The sequence below is a fragment of the Lissotriton helveticus genome, chromosome 10, assembly GCF_964261635.1.
Source record: "Lissotriton helveticus chromosome 10, aLisHel1.1, whole genome shotgun sequence".
NCBI lineage: Eukaryota > Metazoa > Chordata > Amphibia > Caudata > Salamandridae > Lissotriton > Lissotriton helveticus.
In genome coordinates this window covers 160,213,102-160,238,551 of record NC_136071.1, presented here as the reverse complement: position 1 = coordinate 160,238,551, position 25,450 = coordinate 160,213,102, and the positions used below count along the sequence as shown (strand labels likewise).

At 41.5% G+C, this 25,450-nt stretch overlaps 1 protein-coding gene across 3 annotated transcripts in view; it reads left to right on the top strand.

Annotated features, from left to right (window-relative positions):
• The window catches only part of CARD11 (caspase recruitment domain family member 11), a 1,114,500-nt gene that overhangs the window by 387,015 nt on the left and 702,035 nt on the right, over positions 1 to 25,450 (top strand). Inside the window, exon 1 of one of the 3 annotated variants that reach the window (XM_078664996.1) lies at positions 14,172 to 14,414. The exons of 1 other annotated variant lie outside the window; for it this stretch is intronic. The gene's annotated coding sequence lies outside the window, so the exon portion shown is untranslated. Of the gene's footprint in view, positions 1 to 14,171; positions 14,415 to 14,730; positions 14,800 to 25,450 lie in introns of those variants that run through there. One more of the 3 variants, XM_078664999.1, reaches the window with a different exon arrangement.

The window sequence follows — 25,450 nt, the reverse complement described above, 5'->3', positions numbered from 1 at the left end:
CCTTAATATCTATTTGATGTTTTTAGGATGCCAATCCCAACAAGCGCTGCTTCGATTTCTCGAACCGAGTTATTATAAAAGAACTAGATTCAAGACCGTATTAGCTGCATTTAAAGGGTGGAGGTGGGTACGCAAAATCATTGCTCTTAATCGCATTAACTCCTATACCCCTTGTGATTCAATAGAACTTTTTCCTTCAATATTTTGGGACACTAAGATGCGGACTTGGGCAGGTAAAGGGTTTGTCTGCTTAGGTAACATGTTTCATGCCGGTATTATGGTTACATTTGATGAATTAAAGGATAAATATGCGATTCTTCAGAATGATTTTTTTTTAAATATCTACAGCTACGTGACTTTATTTTCAAGCATCGTAGCATCCTGCCCATAGGCACTAACGATTTTCTCGAATTCTTGAACAAACCGGCCAAGATTGGGACTCTATATGAAAGTTTGTTGCGTACGAAGCGTGATGATATTGATGGACAAGATGAAAAATGGAGTATTAGACTTGGCACTCCTGGCCGATTTGTTCAAGAATCTATCGACATGGCTGGTAAAATTACTTTGACAGCCAACTTACAGACCCAACATTATAAAACTCTGTTTAATTTATATCAGACACCGGCTAAGATGAGGAAGTGGGGCGACATGCATAATGGGAAAAGCTATAGGTGTCAAGCCGATATGGCCGACATTGTACATATATTTTTTGATTGTAGAGTGTTGAAACCTTTTTTTTCATCTGTCGCACAATTTTTGTCAAATATTTTAAATTTTGATGTGGCGATATCTAGAGAGATGATGATGTTCGGATTATGTAAAGATATGGATACTCTGTCGCTGTATTACCCATATCGTTTTTTTTCTTTTCATGGCTATGTCAGTTGTCCGATTATGTATCGCTTCCACGTGGCTGAAGCCGATGCGCCCTCATATGAGATATGGCGGGCTAAGTTTTATAATGTATTCCATTTAGAATTCAATCTTTATCGCATCAAATCATTGAAGAAAAACAACTAGGGATACAAATTTGGCAGCCTATGATTCATCACTTAGAAAGCGAATGGCCAGAGTAGCTGTTAATATCTATTTTTGATGTATTTATTGAATCACTGTTCAACCGCCTTGCTTTTCCTTTTCGTTTTTTCTTTTTTTTCCTTCCTTGGTATTATGGTTTGTTTTTCTGATATTTCATTGACCTTGCAGCACTTTATTTATCTAATTGATTGATGTCTATATGGTTGTATTTGCTTTAACTATGCTATGAACTGAATGACAATAAAAAATAAAAAAATAAATTACAAAAATTAAACCCTCAGGCCAGAAGATCGAAAATTATCTTCGTGGGTAGATTGAGAAGTACTTTTTGCGGTTTTTCCGACTTTAATATGGGTGCCTTTCTCATCCTTCCCTTTTTTCTTTTGCCCGGGGGTTCAGTCAACGGGCTTGCTTCAGGGGGGTGTCCAAGGAAATATCAGTAGGATAGCTGGGATTAATGGTTTATTTATGAGCTAACACAGTTAACGAGAATCCACTGAAATCAGGGGCGGATCTTACCTCCTCCAACAAAAGGCGCTGTTCGTTATCTCAATTTCTTTGGACAGCACATCCACCGCCCTCACGAAAAAAGAGTCCTAGGTGTTAATGACTTCGCGCCCTGCCTCCATAGGCTTTGCTTTCAAATTTACCATTATTACTAGAGAAGGATAGAAGAGGCTTGGGCACCAGGCGTTAGGGGGTGGGCCAGCCCCGCCTGTTTCAGCCGAGGATGGGCATGGATGGCCCCGCCCTTGGCCCGGGCACCAACCGGGCACGTTCCAGCGCGCGTCCTGTGCCGTGTTTCAGTGACACGCTTAAGAGCGCAGTGGAATGGCAGTGATTGGTGGGAATAGTAGTTCCCTATGAAGCAGCAGGGCTTCACAGCTTCCTCCTGGTTTCACCTCCTCAAACGCCAACGACTACACTGGCCGCGTTGTGGTGACGTGCTTAAGAGCTCAGTGGAACGGCAGTGGTTGGTGGGAATAGTAGTTCCCCATGGAGCTGCAGGGCTTCACAGCTTCCTCCTGGTTTCACCTTCTCAAACGTCAGTGAATATTTGGTGTAATGGCCAGAGCTGCAGACTTCGGGGGTAGGGAATCAGGTTTGAGTCTCAGCATTGCCTCAATATCCTGTAATTCTGGCCAAATCAATTAATCTCCCTGTAAATTAATGTGTCCTTAACTGGTGCTCATGAAAAGCACTGGTGTTGATGATTAAGTGCTGGTGCTGAGCACTGGAAACCAGCGGCTAAAATTAAGCACTGCCCAGCACTCCGTTTGTCCCAATGCATTATGGTAAATGCAGTGCATCGTAACACTTTCTTCAGTGATAGTCTTTAGTTTTTCATCCTTGTTTGGGCAGCCAGTGCTGTGTTTCTCTAAACACGTGTTTCAGGACAGTTGTCCTTCTTTAGCAGAGAGTAACACATTCTTTTGGGGTGCTGCAAATACTTCCCAAAGCCTTCTCAGGTCTCTGCACCATATGCTAGGTGCAGGTGCATTACCAGAGCTCTTCAGCTCGTTAGCTCATTAGCTCATTAGCTCATTAGCTCAGGGAGCCTTCTCAAACAAAGGAGGGTGAGAGAACACTGCCACACATCCCAGTACTCACATCCCAGCACTCAGTTAACCTCAATGCATTGTGGTAAATGCAGTGCATGATAATGCTTACTTCAGTGACAGTCTTTAGTTTTTCACCTTTGTTAGTACAGCCAGTGTTGTGTATCTCTAGATATGTTTCAGGATAGTTGTTCTTCACCAAACAGCAACACATCGTTTTGAGGGCAGTGTGCTCCTACCCCCCTTCGTTTGAAAAGGCTCCCATGAGCTAATGAGCTGACGAGCTCTGGTTGATGCACCTGTGCTCAGAGAGTGGTACTGAGAAAAATCTGAGTAGCATTCTCAGCATGCCCAAAATGACGTGTTGCTGACTACTTCCTCAGTGAAACATGTGCCTAGAGATACACAGCACAGGCTGCACCAACATGGGTGAAAAGCTAAAGACTGTACTGAAATAAGCGTTATCATGCACTGCATTTACCATGATGCATTGGGGTGAACTGAGTGCTGGGATGTGAGGCAGTGTGCTCCCACCCTCCTTTTCAAAGAAACCACTGTCATTGTTGCTGCATAGTATCCTTATGCAAGGTCTCCAGAGAGACATTGAGTGCTACATTGTCGACATAACATCTGGTCTCATCGTAACTTTTTGAATCCGGATTTCGTAGCGCGCCCTGCATCACATTTTGCGATGCAGGGCACGGAACGAAATTCGTTTTATTAATTTAATTGTTTACTTACCTGCAATCATCCATATTCCTGTGTTTATCACCCCCACCCTGCCCCTCCCTCGCTCCGCCTGCCTGCCCCACCGGAACTCCCTCCACAGGCCGCGGCTGCTCCCGACCACAGCCTGGCGGTTGCCCAGCAGAGTCAGGGAGGTTTAAGGTTTACCACTCCAAGTAGAACAGATATACTCCTTTAAGATCCGCGCAGCCTCAAAAGCAGGCCAGTTTGCTGACAGCTCACTCTCACTTTCAACATTGGGCTTGAGTCGACAAAGTGGTCGCTGTATAATGCACATCATTTTGAAATTCACTATTGGCATGTTCAACGGGTAGCCACGGTATCTTTGATTTAGAGCAGTGGCGTAGCGTGGGGGACCAGAGGCGGTTGCCCCGGGCACAAATTTCTTAGGGACATTTTTAGGGGCACAAACTTTTAATAGGGGAGCAACATTTAAAAAGAAAAGTGGAAGGATACTTGCCTTGCCCCAGGCGCAGGCAAACAACGCTGCACTGCTGATTAGGTGACAACATCTTTTTGGCAACAAATGTATGGTTTTCTAGAAAGAGGCTAGACAACTGCCTTTTTCATATCCCTAAAATTAACTTGTCCTCTTTAACTTCGAGACTTCAGAATTGTTTTATGAAGTAAAAGGATGTGTGTAGCATTCAGTCTTCAAGCCATCGTCATGCTCTTGAAGCATCTAACTTTTTTTTTGCTTCGTGGCCTCCTTACAGCGTCATTGATGTTACAGTGCTTGTTTTATTATTCCTTCAAAGCATTTTTTATCAGTCTTCCAGATTCAGCCCTGAATGTTTCACATTGTCGAACTAACTGATGGGGAACATTTCAAACCCAGATAAGAGTTAACTTCAGAGATACAATAAACACATGTGCAGATTAGGAGCCGAGGAGACCGGTCGCAACCACTCAAGCAAACAAAGCCTCTCGATGTGGTACAGTAATCTTTCAAAAATGCAAATGAGTATCATGTAACTGATGGTGTGGGCCTTATCCAGGCAAAGTAAACTTGAGCACAATGGGCACATTCTTTTTGTGCTGCTTTTCCTAGCTACCTGCAGTTAATAACCCTGTGACTGTTGCACAGATAAGCTACTCTTACCTTATTTGCTGAAGAATACTCCTCGGTTTTTCACCTGAAAGCACCTACTAACCCTTTTACACACACACACATTTTGAATTTCTGTGACTAACACTGTTACACACACACACTTTGAGTGTCAGTGAGTTTCCGTGTTTGTCATGCCATATCAGGTATGCTTTTCAAATATTTTGGGTGCTATTTACAAAGGCATTTTGGAGCACGTAACGTAAAGTAATACTCTTCTAGTACTTATACTATTTCATGCCTTTCTGATTTATCCTCTAAACATCTCAAATGGAAATAAAATGTGAATATTCAAGGGATTATCTATTTACACTTAGTAAAATTAAAAAGGGATGTGCACTCTTTGCACTTTTATTAATAGAGAGTATGACGTTTCGGGCTGATTCACCAAGGTATGTGACAGTACATAAGAGTACTCCTCCAGTACTATTTCCTTTACCCTTAAATGCTTTTTCTGAAGCAGCTTCCATTCATTTGTTAAGTGGACCTCCCTAAGAATCAGAAATTAATATTTTAACTTACTCTACATGGCTACCTAATTTGCAAAAAAAGTATTTTGCTTATTCAAAAGGCTAGTAATGTATTCACAACTTTGATAACCAAAGCATTTTTTTGCAGCAAATACAATCTAGAAATCGGGATGAGAAAAATTCTCTCCAATGTCATACTTGTTGCATCATCTTATTTCCAACCACAAATATTTCACATTTGTGATTTTCATACAATTAGACGGAGTCCTGTTAATTTTGCCTACGAGGTTATGGACAGGTGTACAGTATTTCCACCTCCATTTAGACAAAAAAAACTGTTAATTAATTGGTTATTATCAAAAATCATCTTCAGGACCGTAACTATTTGTGATTTTGGATCACGAATCCCCAAAATATTCATTTATCAACACCTATGCGATGTAATATTTTCATTGCTAAGATACCTGGCAATCAAAGGGTACATAGGGACAAATACATTAGTTTTCCTCGAGACCATCTTTACCTCCAGTATCAGCAACTAAACATTTAATTTGATTTAGTATATTTTTGGAAGGCATATTGTTATGTATGTCAAGCCCAACTTAACTTCTCCAATCTCACTTCTTATTTTATTTACAAAGCCAATTCAATAAATTAATTTAGAATTCATCCTTCTGTTTGAGTAATGTGGTCTTGCTTTCATAAATTCGTAAAGACCCACTTGTTTAGCTTGTAACAATAGTGTCCCTGATCTGTATCTGCCTATAGTGCTGGGACACTTTCCGAGTAGCAGGGTGCACTATAAGATCGGCATTCATTCCTTCATTATTTAATAAAATTACTCGTCTTATTGTTCAATATCATAGAACACTCAAAGTCCTTTTATTTTTCAGAGTTGTTCATGAATAAAACAACTAAGTGAGTGATATCACAAGTACACAACTCCCTAAAACTATTGAATTTACTGCTTTTACAGATTTTATCATAAGAAAAAAAGGTCTAGCTAAAGACAAATAAATTGAACTGGGCAATTAAATAAGATATATTTAAAAACATTCCAAACCCTTTTGATGATCGTTCTGTGGCCAAAATTCTTTAATTTGTTTATTGGATTAATATTGTAAAAGAATATTTGTGATTGCCAGAAAGTGCATGAATGCGGAATGCCTGCAATTGAACAACATTTGACAAGGATGACCTATATAGTGTATTTTTAATTGCGAAATGTATTCTGGACAGAGTGTTTCGCTGCACAATTTGCAACCTGTATTTCCTGCAAATAAATACTTTACAACTATATTCAGGAGATGTTTTTGTTACCCTACTTTTCCTCTGCTCCCACATCTCAAAGGAACATACTTTGTACAGTTTATTTATGAACAGTAAAATTATGGTTCTGGTTGTTTGAGCTACTGAGTTAACGCATAAGACAATATTAGTGGTATCCAGACCTTCGTTATAATTGGGTTCGTTTTTGATATATTTAAGAGTGACACTTTCCAGATACAACTTAATCATTGGTTAAAAGAGGGTGAAATAAATATCTTCTAAATTGGTTATAATTGTCCCAGTTTCTTTGATCATCTCTTACATTCCAAGTCATGAAGTAGGTTTCTTCTCCCCACCTTAATAATGGTTCCCAACTTGTTCCTAACATTTTCTAGGCTCAAATGGAGGATTCCAATTCTCTGTGGCAGACTCTGCCTTGTGAAAGGCAAGCCTGTACCATTTGAACTATACATAAAGTACTTTTGGTTTAGAAAATGATTACGCATTTATCGGATAACGTAATTTAGAATGTTTATGTGTTTATGTTTATGTATTTATTTTTGTATAGCGCATATGTCACCGTTCTGTCCATTACATATATCCCCCAAGCTCTCAGAGCCAATAGAATCTATAATGTTACACGATATAGACCTTAAATTTAATTAAAGACTGGGTGAATAACTTGAATATGTTTAAAGCACAGACATCCTAAAAATAGCACCAGCAATGGAGTTCCTGGAGGTTTAGTGCAAAATCAACGGTTCAACACATGTTTATTAAATAGGAACACCTGCATTTATATAATATAAATTGTGCTATAAGAGTCTTGCAGTGGAGTGGCAGGTGGGTAGAAGAAATGTGGATTCCTGCTGAAGAAGCCTATGTATTCTGTAGTTTAACACCTAGGCAACATGTGGGGCCCACAATGCATGCATGTGAGCAACATGTGCTCTTGTGAGATGCTGAAGCTTTCCATCATTGATTGTCCAATAGATAGAGACCTCAAGTTCCTAATTCTACATGCTCCAGTAGTAGGACCTTATTACACATCATTGGAGAAATGGTGGCTGACAACGTATTGGTTACTCGGGTTAATGACACATTTAAATGCAGTGCCTCTGCACACATGTTCAAGCTACACATTATATTATGTTGTCCCTGAAGTAAGTCAGCATTGGGCATAGGCTCTTCTGACCTACACCGGGCACAAAATACCATCAACTGGAGCACATCAGTGTTAAAGACCATTGTTATATTTCTCTTAGAACATTTTAATCTTAAAATAAGAGATAAAGTATTTGCATTTGTCAATATGTTTAGATTCAATACTTGTAATGCAAAAAATGCAATTAATTTTTCAACTCATGCCTTCATCTGTGGCATGGGCAGTTGAATTTACTTTTGTGAAACTGATCTTTGCATTTCAAAGGACCATATTTCAAAGAGAAAGGTGACCATCCTGCTTTTTTCCTGTCTCACATATGTTTCCTTGACCCATTCTTTGATCTTTAAGCAACACTTTTGGTCAAAAACATATGTTTACACTCATATTTATCTTTTTTATGCCTGCCTGCAATTCACAACCAGAATCCTGTCAGGCGAAAGCCTGTTTACAAGTTATGAGATCTCCACCACAGCCATAAATCCTACTTATAGGGTGGTAAAGTTTGCATTCAAAGATGAGTTTTGCCTCGGAAAAGTGACACTTTGCAGATACATATGGAATTCATAAGTGTGTGGGCATTTCTAAACTATGATGAACCCCTTTCCACTCTGAATAGTGTTGGGAATTTACTCCAACACATGGCTGGCATACATTATTTTCTAGGGTGGAAAGGGGAATTACTTTTCAAGGTGGGAGGGGAAAGGTTTTCTCTACAGTGAAAATATTTGACCCAAGGGGAAAAAAAGCATTGCATGAGTTATCCAACTCCCTGTGCAGACATCTGTCTTATGGAGAACTTAGAAGAAATAGGATCTTGCTCCAAAGTCCAAATAACCTTCTGTGGATTACACTTGGGGAAGGGGATCTCTGGATTCACTTTTCTTACTTATCTGTAAATTCGGCCCACAATGCTTACAGTTTTATAATAAAATATAAACTACATTTTGGTGTGTGTTTCCACTGACCAGATCCGGCATTTATTGTACATATTTGTATTTTGAGGAACGCTTATATCATAGGGAACATTGAGCCACATACAATGGAGCATGAGTCAGATACAGGGATCAAGTTGGGCCCACTGAGAGATCTTGTGTCAAGGATGCATTGCATAGCAGTGGTCCTGCGGAGCTGGGGGGCTGTGATGTGAGGTCCTGCGCCATCATCAAGTATGCCCTCAATGAGGGGCTTGCGATATGAAGTCCTGCGGCAAAGATACGTCGCGCACATGTAGCACTGAAGTAGCCTTGGGGCTCCAATGTGGGGTCCTGCGTAAATGGGGATTCCGTCGACAAGGGGCTTGTGATGCGAAGGCCTGAGTTGAGGATGTATCGTGCAGCGGTGGTTCAGAGGAGAATGTGGGCTGCAAGATGCCTTGGGCTGCATCGGTTCCCGCCTCAGGACCACAGCTGGGCTGACAAAGCATATTTAGGTCCACTTTCAATGGTTCATCACTTGGGGGGACAAGACTCACAGCAGTCTGAGTCCAGAAAATGGGTTCAAGGTGGTTAGTGCATGTTCTGTCCCTAAGGCTTCTGAGCAGAAGGCCAGTCAACTGACCCTTGGAGCCGCCCTGGTGGTCCTGGGATCAAGACGTAGGTTCAATCCTTCTTACTCAGGCAGCAGGGCAGCAGAGCAGAAGTCCTTCTGGCATAGAAGCATAACATTCATTCTGAGTCTTCCATAAGTCTAGAGGTTTATTAAAGAGTTGGGTCTTGGAGTCCAACATTTATACCTGCTGCCCACTTTGAAGTAGGAGAAGATTGTTCAGGTTTATATTCCCCAGAGGTGTTGGGAGTCTCCTGCCTCCCTGCCACAGCCCAGTTGAACTGGGGTCACAATAGACCAGTATTTCACATTTTGTGAGTGTGCTCTGACAGAGCCTTTGTGATTTGCACGTGTGGTCGTGGCAGGTCCTCCCCCTCGTCAAGTCGGAGTTGGCCCATCCTGCCACCACCTTTGCCTCGCTATCTGAGAGCAATACACAAAGATCAACTGCCAGCTATACCTAGTCATGTGACCTAGGATACAGACAGCCCAAATGGTTGGGACCAGAAAATGAAATCTTTCTATAGGTGGCATTTTCAGAATTGTGACTCAAAATCCGACATCAACATTAAAGAGGGCTTTAAATTATACTGTAAGACACCAAACTCAATATTCCTACCTGCTCCCAATTGAAAGTTTTCACTTATTAAGTGTAATAGTTTAACCCAATGTTAAACTATGGTAGAGGTAGGCCTTGAAGAAGTGAAAAACAAACTTGAGCGTTTTTCACTAAGACATGTCCAACCTTTTAAATACACTGCACCCTGCTCTATGAGCTGTCCAAGGCCTTCCCTAGGGGTAACTTATATGTATTAAAAGGCAGGCTTGGGCCTGGCAAAAGGCCTATTATGCCAGGTCAAACTGGCATTTTAAAAACTGCACCACAGGCTGCAATGGCAGGCTTCAAACATGTTTAAAAGGTTACTTAAGTGTGTGGCATAATCAGTGCTGCAGACCCATTAGTAGTTTCAGAAAACAGTGGGTCACTAAGACCAATAGGTCTCAGGAGTTTGTTTCAGAAAAAACACAGTAAGTCCTATTTTTTTATGGACTCAACAGTACATAGTATATCAAAGGCAGGTATAAAGCAGGACACTTCTTAGAATTGTAATGCAACTAACGTATTAATTGCAAAGTATCATATCACTTTTTAAAATTTTGTATAAATATCATGATCCAGTGCTCACAAATAAGTGAAAAAACATGCTGTGATAAGAGAAAGATCATTAAAACATACATCAACTTAAAAAACAAGAAGCTGAACTCCTTTTGCCATTTTTTGTTATATAATAAAATAAGGAGTTAGGTTGTTTTATGGTCGCCGACGTTTCAATCTCATGTAATCGATATCATCATAAGGACAGGTGTGTGAGCACCTAATATTTAAACCAACGCCGGACCAGTCATGTGGCAAGGTTTAGGGAATTCCCACGTGGTCTGGCAATCCTGGAATTAGGTACGAGGTAGATGCTGCAGTGAATCTTAGTTGGAAACCAGTAAGGCAGGTTCCTTTTCAATTATTGCAGTTTTGATCCAAGCATGTATCGGAGTTTTGAAAAACGATCATTCCAAGGAAGAGTACAGCCAGACGCCGAGCTGGAGCTCCAGTGTCCGAGGAAAGTTTCCCACTAGTAGCATTTGATTTACTGGCCCTGGGTACATGTAGTACAACCCTAGTATAACATTACTAGGGACTTAGAAGTAAACTAGATGTACCTATTGGGTGTAAGCTAATTTTACCATGAATAAAGGAAAGAGAACAAGCATTTTAGCACTTGTTTGCAGTGAATAAGTGCATAGAGTCCTAAGGCCAGCAAAAACGAGTTAGAAAAAATGGAGGAGGAAGTCAAAAGGTTTTTGTGAAGACCACCCTAAAGCTGTCAGTACTAACAGTTTTCTTGTGTGGTGCGAGTCATTCCCACTTTTCCCTCGGAGTCGATTTTTCATTTTGTTGTGAGCTCAAAGCAACTTCTTTATTTGACTGTTCCAGGTCTAATGCTTTATTGCCTTTCTCAATGGTGTCCATTAAGGGACTTTTGGTGTTGTTGTGAAACTAGAGGTTAAAGGTAGAAATTCATCTGTATCTGACTTATCCCTTGAGAGGTTCCAAAGTTATTAGTAGAAGTGAGCACCACCTGGTTAAAGCTCTTTAGGATAAATTCTGAAAGAGAGTAATAAAGCAGCCTTCATATGTAACTGTGTTGGTTCTCCTGGCTTCTCTAACCATCCTGTCTTTAAGTGCTGAAACTCCACATTTGTCTAGGACATCTGTAGCCCTAATGCCTGGCTCAGTTTGAGAATACACACTCAATGAGCTATTATTATCAGGATGTGAAAGGATTAATCTTTTTGCTGGATCAGTCAGAACAGGTCTGGGCAGTATTTTTCTACATCCGTTCCTTCTCTATGATCTCTCACATTGCCCATTCTAATATTATCTCTTCTGGATAGGTCTTTGAATATCAAACATTTATCTCTCACTTCGTTAATTTCTCTTCCCATTTTGGCACATGAATCTTGGGTGGTCTCCATTTATTGGCTTAGGACAATGATGTATTTTTCATTTGCGGCCCCTTAGTCCCCCATTGCTTGAATGTTCATATTTATGTCAACTAGAGTGCCACTGGCATCAGAGTTAAGAGACTGTAATTGCATGAAGACGATTTCAGATATCTTTTGATGAAAGTCTTAGAGGCAGCTCTGGAGGCCATCCTTGGTCAGTGGAGCCAGGTAGGTTGCTTTTTTCACCACCATTGTTTCATGAGATCCCTTGTAGGCGAAGTGCTGGCCAATTTCAAGTTGTTCAGTGACTTAGCAGCATCACCCTAGCATTCCGTGATGCCTTTCTGGCCAAGTCTGGTCTGGCCATGCATCAAAAAGGCATTTAGTCTCAGGCTGTCTTGAAATGAACTCTTGGCTTGCTGATAAGAAACACTTAGTTAGTGGTGCTCAATGGGAGTCAATCAGAAGAGTGAGGATCACATTTCCACTTGTGCTTCAGTATGAATCAGTTCTCAGAAACTAGTCCATGTCCTCCATGGTAGGAAAAAAAGAAAAAAGGCGTAACTCTGGTGGTCATTTTCTGGATTCAAAATAGGCTTAATTCCCCTCAAAAAGGACAGCCCCTGCAAACAGAAGGTCCAATCTTGAAGGTGTAGTTCGTCCGAGTGCTCTAAGATTCAGGTCTCTCTTTTCTGGGCCCCTGTAACTTCCACTACTAACACCTTGTCCAAATCAACAAGTGAGTGTTTGCAGAGTATTTAGCAGGCCTCATGTGAAGTAGAGGTCAAATAATCACAGGCTTAGTGCACCATTATATCTGATCTTCTAAAGCATCCTTACTGCCTTCATACCCCACACCATCAAGCTGATTGTACATCAGCGGTGTCCTGGATCAAAGATAGCCACCCATCCTCATCATTGCTTGGAGGGATAAAGGAGGACTCATCAGCTTTGAGTGGATAGTCCTCATGTGGCGCCTAACTGTTTGTCCAGGACCACTAGGGTTCTAGTTCATCTCATCCAGCAGAGTAATACAGAGCGTGGTGTTTCATGGAATGCTCCTGGAGAAGAAGGCTCATAGGAGCTCATCGCCAAGCTGCCATCTTGGAATTGGCACAGGCCACACCCATTTGGAAAAGATATTTAAGCTTTCCAGATGTTTTCCATTTTTAAATTTCTTATGTGATGTTTTAAAAGGAAAACTATGCTCCATTGAGTATCACCCTTAGTGAAACCTATTCACCCAGGAACATTTTGACAGAAGTGTTGTCTATCACTATCTCAGTCCAGGAAATAAATATTTGGTGTGATATTTGGTAATAATACATGTATTTCGGTTTGCTGCCTGTGTAAGTTCCTGTAGAGAACTATAGAAGCCGGGCACAGAACAGTTCAGTGTGCATAAGAAGGTACTGCTTGGTTTTCTGTAGAAAAACTTCAACAACCAGCCATTAATGAGCAGTAAAAAGGCCAGTAAGCAACTTAGCACTTGCAAACAAATCAGTTGAATGAGCATGCAGACTTGGAGTCATTGTAAACAATATTAATGGCTTTATTCGTGCGATAGTGCGGCCTGAAGCATTTGGCAGGAGTTTCAACCATGGAAAGACTTCAGATGTCTTTTTCAAGGCAATGGAGGGCACTTTATGTCTAAGTGAAACTGTAGATGGGCAACAGGTTCTTTAGTCAGATCTGTAAAGGGAGAGCCCATCTGTCTCCACCAATGGATCCATAATTGCTGGCAGCTCTTGTGGAACTGTAGCCATTTGCGACAACAAGACGTGTGTGCTTGCCCATTTGATGTCTTTGACAATCCCTTTCTGATGTACTGGTTATTCTTAAACTACAAGCTGTATATTCAGGATAACCACAGACCATGAAAATGCATTCCATTTAGATTCAAGGCAGCAGACGTTACCCAGCTGGATGTCCTAGAAATTTGACTGGCAGCTGGCCTCATGGATACACTAATTTGCTTTTTACAAAACCAGTAAGAGCCAGGTGATGATCATGTGTTTAACTCCTCACTTTAACTCACCCTTCACATAAAACCCCTGAGTATCTGTTGTGCTGTGGGCTGTCTGTGCAGCGTCTTTCTAGCAGCGAGTATATGTGGTAAGGACATGTGTGTTTGTGCGTGTGCGCATGCGTGTGTGTGTATGTGTGTGTTGTATGTGGAGGTCGGCACATCCCTTGGTGAAGAGGTTTTGTTTCTCCTCCATAGAAGATTCACCCTGTTCTTTTCTTCTGATCGTCCATGTCAATATGGCTCCTCCATTTCAAAATAAAATATGATTTTTTTATTGTCTAGTTTATAATGCTGGAGGGATGCACTAACTTAGAGAGGGGAATGGAAAGACGGAAGAACTGAAATTATCCTTACATTTAGAAATGTATGAATCAAGGATAAATTGTTCCATGAACCACTGACAGACTCAAAGACATGAAATATATCAAATCCATTCCAAGCCTCCTATGGTGTTTAAATTGTCTCTTGCATTTTTAGTGCATATTATAAGTGAAAAGTTAAAGAAAAGAGAGGTAAAAAATAGAAAAGCAATTATAGAGTGTCTGGCAGCAAATTTTCGTTGTTGCTCGCACCACCCATTGAGCCAGAGACGGAGCAGCCATTTCCTCTTTGGGTTTCCTTTGCATATCTGTTACTCTGAAAAAAACACACAATCTCCTTCAGTATCTGAAAACATAAAAAAGGGAAGTGAAGTGGCTTCCATTACCTCCCTGCCAGCTAAAAATAAACGTTGAATGTGTGAAAGATGGTGCACAGAGTCTTCTGGCGAGGGTCACACAGTGCTGCGCCACACTGAGGGTAATTCAGATCTGAGCTGGGATCAAGGTTATGTGAAGTCTTCGGGACAGGAGCCAGTGATCTGATGCTGCTTGAGAACAAGAGGCTTCTCCAGAGGTCTGTAGGCTTCATAACGAGGAAGACAGTGCCTTTTAACTTAATCAACATTCTGAAGGTGATTAGAGCGTTGCCTAATTTAAAGGTAAGATTTGTATTTCTTAAATTTGGCAAAAAGTTTCTGATTTTGTGCCCACTGGGCATCCATAGCCTGACCACCTTTCTCATAGTCCAGATGTTAAGACTGATGCGGCTGGATTGCACACATATATATATATGTTTGTAAAGAAAAAGTTTCCAAAGAAGTCTCAGACCACTTTAGGGGAGGAGCGCATTAGCTGGAGGAGCAAACCAGCCAGTAAAATCCAGACAAAGAGAAAATCACAGCGCTCACATGGTGGTAGGTGAAAGTGGGAAGTTTAATCACCACACCAGACACGTTTCGACCCAGCCGGGCCTTGGTCACAACTTGGCTGGCCCGAAATGTGTCTGCGGTGGTGATTAAACGCTTCATATTCATCTACCCCTGGGTGAGCGCTGTGATTGTCTCCTTGTCTACATATCTATCTATCTATCTATCTATCTATCTATCTATCTATCTATCTATCTATCTATCTATCTATCTATCTATCTATCTATCTATCTATCTATCTATCTATCTATCTATCTATCTATCTATTCTATCTATCTCTCTCTCTATATATATATATATATATATATATATATATATATATATATATATATATACATATATATATCTTGTGATCAAGACCCAGGAGACCCGGTCAAAACGCGTCATGCTGTGGATTTTGCAATAAAGCACTTCAATTTCAAGCACGCTGTGGTCCATACCTAATTTCTGTGGACTGGATTCGAATCAGGATTGTTTTTTTTTTTAATATATAAATTATTTTTATATGGTCCCTCTCACCCTGTGCTCAAGGTGCGTGCCAGTTAAATAACACATAGTTATCCAAATCACAGCACGTTGTAGTTACTAGTCTTTCGAGAAGCTTGCCCTTTCCCAATAGCTTTCTAGTAAAGTGAGGTTTTCGTTGCTTCTTTGATGGAAAGCTGGTCTGATAATGTTTCGGTCTTGTGGCAAAGCAGTTCTGTTTGTCAGACCACCGTCTATAGAAGATATCCCGTTAGGTTTTTCTTCAAAATATATAGGTGTGGAAAGTTGTTTTTGTAAAGACTTTGCCCACTGCACAAAGTTGATACGTTCCAAAATAAATAAAAACGAAACAGTCGGCAATAAAAAAAGCAACTTTTTCACAGAAACCTATCTTCAAAGAAATGTTAAGTGACTGGAAAATTCATTCGCATGTGAAGTTGTGCACAGATGAGAAACTGCAACTTTGGCAATTTGCTGACGTTATTTTTACCTTGAAAAAGCTTTTCCTTTGTATTTATAATTTCGCACAAACTTAATGAAAAGGAGTGTATCTCGGGCAGCTTCATTTTGGGAGGATTTCAGATTTCTTGCTAAGCAGTATAGTTTGACTATGCTTAGTAGGTAAAACAGTACTTTACCCAAAAATAGCAAAGTGCATTAACAAAATGTTTTTTTTTTTTAAAAAAAAAGGCAATGCTATTTGATAGACGCCTGTTTAATTTTCCTTTACATACTTCATGTATTGAAATCCCTCTGCTGTGTTACTGTTGGTGCCAGTGTTGAGTGTTGAATTACTGGCCTTGTCAGCTTTAAGGGCATTTGGAGGCACAAAGACTTCCTGGAACCTGTAAAATTAGCAATTTACCATAAAACTTTGAGTTCTTTCAGGAAAAAGTAAATGTATAATTTGGCACAGTTATAGAAATTGGTATTTCATGCTGAGTAGCCCAAAGCATTGTGGACTTAGAGCTTCTACTGGAAATCACTCACAATATGTCTAGATTTTCCTGTCTTGTGCACTGTTTCTAGCAAGCAGCATTTCAACTCCTTTTTTTTTTGTCACCATTTTGCAAGATTACGAGTTGCATACTACAGGGTGCAATTAGAACATCGGATCATTATTAAATTCCTGAGCAGGTTTACAAATGTCCTGCCCATAATTGGGAAACACAGGCAAGTCCCATGATAAACGGGACCTTTCCTGCATGTAATTCCCTTATTATGAGACAGTTACTGCACACAAATTTCCCACTGCATTCAGCAGCATCAGAATGTGAAATATGTGTACAGAAACCCTTGTGGAATTATTGGGTGCAAGCACACCCGCTCCACTCTAGGTATCTTCTATAGAGACACCTGTCCACACAACTCATCATCTAAAAGTCAAGTTTGGAATCAACCATAATTGATTCATTATTCACCCAGGGAGGACCTGGCTTGCTAATATGCATCCAGTAGTGGTTCCCTTAGGAACTGGTTCAGCTTAATGGCAATTAATCACAATATAGCATGAATCATTACTGGCAACATAACAATTCTATTTATTTCGCTTAATGCGTTAATAACTTCCTTTCAATGCATCCTTGCTATACCTCAATTCATACCATATTATCAAATATTATTAACCACACAAGAATAATTTCCTTTCTGAGATTTAATTTCTCTTCACGCAGAAACAGTCATTCTAACTCTATTGCAAAAAGATTAAAAAAAGCGTAAAAAATAGTCCCTGTAACCCTATTGCAAAATGTACAAAAAAGAACAAGTGCATAAATCCGGTGATTGCACAAAATTGAATTCGAGCACACTCTATTGTAAATACTCTGTAAGGGTGTTGGCACATTTCTCTATTGTCCGCTAATCCATTAACCAATTCTTTAAATCTGTTTATATTTTTGGATGAGAGACAGAATACGCTTTTCATGGGACTTTTTCCTAGTGAAAGTTCCTTACATCATTTTCATTTTTCCAGTAGACATTTTTGAAGATGGCCTGTAAAGAAACTACAGCACTCAATTCGGATGGAAAATATTTCCTTCTTTTCTTGTTTATGTTTTTTCGTGCTGGGTCTCAGTCCCAGCTCATATCAGAAATGTGACTACTTCAGACTATAAATGCTATTCAAACAAATGATAATTAAATCAAACATTCATCCCCAGTCAAGAGATCTGGGTTAAATCCATTCTTCTTTTAGTCACAATGTCACCCCAGTTTAGATCCAGCATATGCAAATCAGTTTTAACCCTGCACCTCATTGGAGCAGTCCAGCCCGAACTGGCAAGCCAGGTCCTCCCTTAACCCAAAATCTGCTAATATGCAGCTGGTTGCAAAAGGGACATTGTGGGGATTGGTTCTGTCCTTGTGTAGGCCTTATAATGCGGGCATTAATAGTGTGAGTCCGTCTATCAGTAGCGATAACTGAAAAGTATGTATGCTTTATCGTATTAAATAATATAGCCAAAAACTGCACCAAACTACAGTTTCCTCATAGCTAGGCTTAGAGACTGGATCAACAAACCAGTTTTCCATGAATTGCAGATCTGACATTACTTTCCACATACCTTCACTCTTTGTTTCTCTTCATGATTCATAATTTTTCTCTAACACAGGTTCTATTGAGGTTCAGACCTTTGAATCACTGTGCTGGGCCAAGTAATTACTTCGGTGGCCAGCTGGAGGATCAAAGGCCTAATCACATATTGGACTTTTAGTGAGTAAGTAGACTTGCTCCTAGGAGAATGTGGGGAAGGATTCTGCATGTGCTAATTGTGTTTCACAATGCAAAAGGGCTGGGAAATCTCAACCCCACAGAAACAAAAGAGAATTGCTGACCTCTGGAGCCAGCCAGTCGCTGTCCTTAGTGGTTTTATAGGGAGCGGACCAGGCAGCTGTGACAGTTACAGGCAGGGATACTCCCCAGAGAAGGCCTTTCAAGATCCCACTTGATGGCCAATTCCCAAAATGCGCAGAAGGCCTGGGATGGGGCTGGGGCTGGGGTGGAGAGATGATTTGTCACCGTAAAATTGGGAAGGGTGACTACCTTCAAGACTCCCTACTAGTTGTTAAGAACCTCTGCACAAAGGAGAATATTTTAAGAACAGTCTGGTCCTGGGGAAAGCTATGCTGGAAGTGGGAAGTGGGAAAACACCAGACCCCAGCTGCAGGCCAGACTCAAAGGCTTCTGACTTCAGTTAGCACACAGGGATTAAGATTTGTTTATCCAAGGCCAGTGGTGATGCACCCCCTAGAATCCCTAAGATGGACCTGATCTGGGGTATCCTGTAGAGCTTTGAAGGATCTTTTGTGGACTGTGTGTGCAGGAGTGCACTTCACCTCATTAAACAAAGCCCAATGGGGCCTGAAAAAACAATAGAAGAAGTGCAGTCCCTCAACAGACCGTGTTAGCCTGAGACATGAATATCTTCCACCCAGATTGCCAAATATATACTCGCATGTAAGTCCAAGGTACCTGAGGGTTGGTGCAAGTATGATGGATGTGACGCAGTGGCAACCAGGACCGACCCTAAGGCAAGAATTTTTTTTAAAACACAAAGATGAGTGCCACTGCACTTTAATTGGATTTGCTCCCAGGACAGCTAGAGCCCTGGAAGAAAAGTAGTGTGCTACCTCAGCCCACTATGACTTTGTCTGGAGGGGGGTGGGGCACTCAGCAATCAGCAGTCCTCCAACACTGATAAAGGCGGGAGAAAGAGAAAACTTGCCCCCGCACCACATTGTGCTATGTAGGCCGGCAGAGGAGCCACAGGCTTCACACTGGCTTTGGCTCCTAAGACGGACCAGGGCTGCCAAGAACTTGGGTGCTCCATGGAGGAGCAAAGGTTCCTGGGATGATGGATTCTTTCTTTTAACTTAAAAATGAGAAGAAAAGCTGTTGTGTTTGCTGTGAGAGGAGATTGCCTGTCTAAACAAAGCAAAAGATCATCCAAAGGCATGATCCAGTGGAACTTGGGCTGCTTCATTTGTATAATACGTGTGTGGTGCCCAGGAGGGCAAGGGCTCAGCACTGCTACTGGGGCAGAGACAGGGGCCAGCCTGGATAGAAGTGGGCCCCTCTATCGACCCAAAGGGCCTTTGTCACAAAGTTTGGGCATCACCGTAAGTCTCCCAGGAGGTGGTGTTGGTGCTCCTGGGAGAGTTTCCCCTAACCTTCAAGCACTTCTTGATCTTAAACTTTTGCACATGGTCTCTGGAGTGTGGGTGGCCCCCTATTAATGGGCTCAAGGGTTGTAATGCAACATCATAAGAGCAGAAGAAATACTCAGGCACACAGTTTATTCAAATTGAAATGCTTTGCTGACAATGACAAAAGTTAACAGTCAGTCCTTGCATTCATTCAAATATTTTATTGGGAATCACAAAGTTAAGAGTGCTTCAGTATATGATGTAAGAGAGGCGTTAAAATGTTTTAAACTGCTTTATTAGCAATCACAAAGTTATCATGGAGTCATTACATGCCAATCAGTGTCATTATAAGAAGGTACCATCCTTAGTGATTTTAACTGTGTTGCATTGGTTTACTATGAAACATGTCGTGTTTTTTTAATGTTGTGTCTAGTATAGGAGGGGGCATTTTGGTCGAAAGATTCAGGTCTCGCTGGAGGTGTGGCCTGCTAGAAGGGCGTCACCATTAGCATTATCACTAGGCATCCTATGTATATTTGGAGATTAATGTGTAATACTTAGTAGTGTATGCATACGTTTCCTTTTCATAGGTAAACACCCTGGCTGGACAATAATATTTCGGGTTGTATGGTGTGTGCTTGCAGACTGGGATACTAGCCCACACCACCTACCCGGAGTAGGTCTTGGACTTTACTACTTGTAATTTCGAAAAAGTACAAGAAATCCAAACCTTATACAGCAATCTGATCACATGTGCTTAGCAACGTTTAGGATCAGTCTCTTATCCAAGCTACTAAAGGGTTGGGTTAAGGTTGATGTTAATGATAGGTGGTTTTGATTAAGCACACATGTACCACAGGGTTTCATGATGTTACAGAACAGAAGGACGTATACGCTATGGCGAGAGGGAAGAGGGAAAAGAGTCAGTCCTAAGGATGAAGGCACCTAGTTCCATAGCCCATGGTCCTAGTGGAAAAGGAAATACTTTTATCAAAGCTTTTTTTGAAGTGCAGAATATGGAGAGGGTTGGATCCAGGGGCTCTTAATGTATGATAAGGATTGTAAACAATATCTAATTAAATCAGATAGGGCACCGTCTAGTATCTAACTTTAAAGAGGGGAGGAGTCTTGACAGGGTGCCAAAGATGGGAAGACAGCAGAGGATTAGTAAAATCGAATCCGTCTCCCTCTTCTCTTTTATTCTCCCTCTTTTATTTGCTCTTCTTCCTGGTCTTAACTATCTCGTATTTCTTAAATTTCTCTTTTTCCTTATCCCGCCTCTTTACCACCTTCTTCCCTGCCTTCTGTGTTGTCTTCTTATTCTCCTTTTAGTGATTTTCCTCCTGTTTCTCCTTTGCATTTTTCTTCCCTGCATTCTTCTACTTCTTATTATTAGTCTTTTTTTTCTTCACCCCTTTTTCCTTCTTCTCCTCCATCTCCTTTGCTGTTACAGACTAGTGCAAGTGTGAACCAGCCTTGGTGCTCTGGGGTGAACCATGTTGGTAGTGTCTTTTCTCGGTGGGTTTGGTGCTGCAGTTGGGCTCAAGCATCCTCGGTTTGGCATTTTGGACGCGGTAAGGGAGAAGTGTCATTGACAACGGGCTGTACGTTAAGATTGGCATTATGGTTTGTGATTACGCTATTTCATGTCAATATCAGCTGCTTCAGCTGCGAATGAAGGAAACTTCATTGCCTAGCAAATTTACAGCATAGTGGGTCTTTTTTCCTGCTGTATGCACATGTTGAACGCGTTCTGCTCTCTAGACTTGGCATTGGGTAGCTGCGGTGTGTGCTGGAAGGGAAGAAGATGTTAGTTTCACGTTGGCTCACCACCTTGAAGCTGAATCAAAATAATTCTGTATTATGATCCTAATGTGCTTTCTTATTGTATTGTAGCTTTTGTATAATGCTTTTCAAACCCTGGTAAGGTATCCAGGCACGTGCTGGGTGGATGAATAACCAGCTACTGAGTTTCTTGTTCGTGATTGGTAAATTTTGAGTTCTGTAGAGTGGTCTGCATGAGGTTCAGAAGTGTGCTCCATTCATTTTGCAGGAAGCCTATGGCTTCCCCTAAGCAAGTGGAGAGATGTTAGAAACATTGAGTTGTCTTTGTATACTTACCATATTTACCATTAAAATTTCGTATGATGGTTGAGTAAGAAGCTGTCCTTCAGATTGTGTTTGGTGAGTAGATGTGGCTTAGGTGCCTAGACCACAGGGAGGCAGCATCTCTAATGAAAGGAACAGCCACTACATGTGCAAGGGTCTCAGTGCCACCCAGCAGCAACAATGCTGTCATTCAGAAAGTCTGCAGATCCAATACCTCAAGCTCCAGTGGCAGTGCAGACACTAGGCACTCATACATAGGCCCAAGGGTTCCCACAGAAGCAGCGGTGCAGTAATGAATGAATTTTGAATTTGTACTTTTAAAGCGCACTGCTGCCCCAGCAACGGGGCGTCCTGGCGCTGTACTCATACCGCTGTGGAACCCTTCCTGGCTTTTCCCTGTGAAATGTCCACTCCTGGGCACCACCAAGGCGAAGCCAGGCATCCCAGCGCTGTTGGGGCCGTTGTGGAGATTAAGGAAGCTATTGCCCAGAGTTGCAGAGTGGGACCCATGATTAGAATAGGCACCGAGGCGAGAATTATCAGGTCTGGGGAAATTTAGCCCAAGACCCGCTGAGGCGGGAATTGAACCCTGGTCCCGGGCCAGACCTCTGCATCAGGGTCTGCTGCTCTAACCATTGAGCCACACTTCTCCAACTCCAGGTGATTTGTGGACAGGAAGGTTGGATATACAATTGCAATGAATATAGGATTAATTACAGTTTTGAAAAATCAGTTTATTGAAATTGATGGTGAAATCTTTTCCCACAAACAACATAATTCCTTTTTTCGGCATATCCCGGGATGCACTGAGTTGTAAAATTATTGCAGGAACTGAAACATGGCGTTGCTGCTGGCATGAAGATTACCCTGTCCCTGGTCGCCATGTGTAATACCCCCACCCTCATCCGTTGGTGAATATGTTATGTTGGTGCGCCCCCTGTTTAGATTGCTCTTTTGCCCCTCACCTTAAATGCCCAATCACCGTATCTCTGTCGGGATCTGAAGAAGAGGTGATAACAAGCCTCAGTAAATGCAACAGAGGACCATCCAAATAGCAGAAGTGCAATACTCAAGTGAAAACATGTATCCAGGGTTTTTAATCACCCACCTCTACTAAGAGAATAACTTAACAGAGTACAACATAACAGAAATATTTTTCAAGTGCATGCGCACACCTGAGGAGTCTCCTGGCAGATGGGCAGATAAGGGCGAGTGAAATAGACCGCCAAACTACTGGTCCCATGGACCCATATAGGGGTGCTGGGTGCCACCACAGTCCCACAGGGCCAGGTAGCCTTAAAAGGGCCACCTCTCACAGAATAGGAATCCAGAAATGGTTGGCACCACCCAGAGGCAGGCTGTTTCTTCAGCAGGAGTTCTTGACCATGCCTCTCAACCTGGCCCTCTCTTTGTCTGTAGATTCAAAGGGGCATATTATTAAGGGCGGGCAGAAAACGACCGCTAAAGCGGCGATAAGCCCATTTTCGCAGTTTTCTGCCGCTAAAGCGGCGCTAATTTTATCGCCGTGCTTGATAATAAGCCCCAAAGACCCTTAATTATATGAGTGACTCGTTTTTTCCCGATCCCTGTGGTAATACTTGTTGGCACAGAACCTCTTCGAGGCACGTAGGCTGAGACACCGAATAGAAAACACACTTCATAGAGTATGAGAGGAAGTGGTTATTTTAACTCTAAAAAAGGACAGTGAGATGCTCGCAGAAGACTCGTGAGAAGTTACTTCCTGTCAAGTGCTTTGCATTTACAGCCGTCCAGTAAATTATAGCTCTTTACTTTGCGATGTTTCCTCTGCCCACTCTATAAACTGCTGCATTTGCGCTGGCGGATGAGACCGAGGACTTTGAAAATATACTTTTAATGACGTTTAAAAAGCCACGCTTCACTGAGATGGCCTTGGGCACAAGCCCAGCAGTACCAGAAAGGAGGAGCTTGCTTGATGCAGGCGACTGTTCCCATAGCAACGTGTAAGGAAGTCGCATGCAGGGGATGCAGCCTCTCTGACAGTAACAATCCAATGTGACAAGGAAAGATGCCCACCTCTTGTAATGCCTTGTATAAACTGAAATAAATCAAATAATTATTTCAAACTATGTGAATGGAACGCTGGCATTGATGTCCAAACACTGGCTGCCAAGCCTTCCCTCAGCTCCCTAAAAAAATCTGTATTTTTACTGACAGGAATATGACAGATTCCATGTAGGAGAAGGTATGTTGCCGTTGCACACTTTTGTATGGCTTTAAGTTGGAAGAAATAGGTGCTGCCTAAGAAACAGGGACCTTGATAAATACCCACGTAGGCCTCACCTCTTCAGGTATCTAAATTGAGTTTTTAATCATGTATATATGTTTAAAACAATATAAACCTCCACATTGCTGTTCATCAACATCAACTTGTAGATTTCATCTGCTGTTAAACCCATGGCAAATCACAGCTTAAGAGGGCAAAAACCATTTCCACAACGGACTGTCCATCCTCTCTGTCACTCACTCCATCCTATGGAGGTTCTGATGTACATTTAAAAGCACTTCAGCCTCTCAGAACGACCTGACTGCCCGAAATTAAACATTAGCATAACATTTTCCTCATCAGCTTCTCAGTAGAATATGTAAACTCTCCCTCGCTTCTACATCCACACACTCCTGCACACATGCACCCTCCCACACACACACACTCGTACACATGGCACTCACCCTGGCACTCACTCTCACTTTAGTATCACATCCCTGGCAGGCAAAGATCATCTCATGCTGACTGGAATAATGAGAAGGTGTCCCAGTAATGAGATTTATCATCTTTGGAGATTGGGGTACTTTGAGATCCCCTTTTAGCTGAAAGTGGCTATTGCTGGTAGCAACACAAAAAGGAATGACTGCAGACGTTCAGTTTGTGTAATGGAACAGTGAAAGTTTTAAAGAGTATTTTCCCCAGCAGCATTGCGACCGATACTGTCACATTCTGAGACCTTTTACTCACAAAAGGCCTGATTCACAAAGTTAAATTGACACTTTTGTGTACGTTTGCCAATTTTTTGCTATTCACAAACTGCGAGTTAATAGTAAATTTACAACTGCGGTGACGCCGCACTTGTGGTGGATATGCCAAACATGAAAAGATAAGCCCGTCCTATCTTTTTATGTGCTGAGTTCCCCACCAGACCGTGGATTCTCCGCCTGTGAAAACGTACTATTAACTCATAGTTTGTGAATAGCAAAAATATAGTAAACTAACACAGAAGGGGACGTTTACCTTTGTGAATTAGGACCAAACACCGAGCCCGCTAAGTTCAGGAACCAAATGTATGGCAACATTTTGAACTTTATGGTGCCCTCAAAAATCTTATTTTAACAGGTTTAAGCCTTTGCCCAGGGCAATGCAAATACAAGCCAACAATTCACTTGGTCCCACCAGTGCTCCAACACTACCCACACAGTGTTTTTTCTAGTGCTCATTCGAAAATCTGTAAATCACACTTACTAACAGGCTGGATAGGCAGATCAAGCTTCCCTTAACGTGACCTGTCTTCCATGTTTAGGTCTAGCTTGACAACACAGCTGTCTGCCTTATCTATTGCTACTAGCTCTTTAAAGTATACATAGGGCAGTCTTTATCTCCAAGACAAGCATTTCCTTCTCTTTCAATGCTATTGGTTCTGATGTATTATTCCACCTCCTAAGGAGTGTCAGTTTTCCAAAGTATGAAGTAACATTTTAGAGTTCAAAAGTACACTGACTTGTCATACATTGAATGGTTTATCTCATAGATGCATTGCAGGAAAAAACTATGGTTTCTGTATTGTTTTTCACTGCAACAGTTGGTTAATGTTTTAGCCAGGATTATTTTTTGCCAATGCTTCTTCTTACCAGGCTATTGTGATTAGCCATGAATCAAAGCTACCAGGTAAAAGGGACTTCATTTCGACAAAGTTGGGACATCAAAAATCTTGGGGCATATTACCAAGCAATAGCGATAATTATCGCTATTGCTTGGTTAGAGACAAAATTTTACCGCTGAG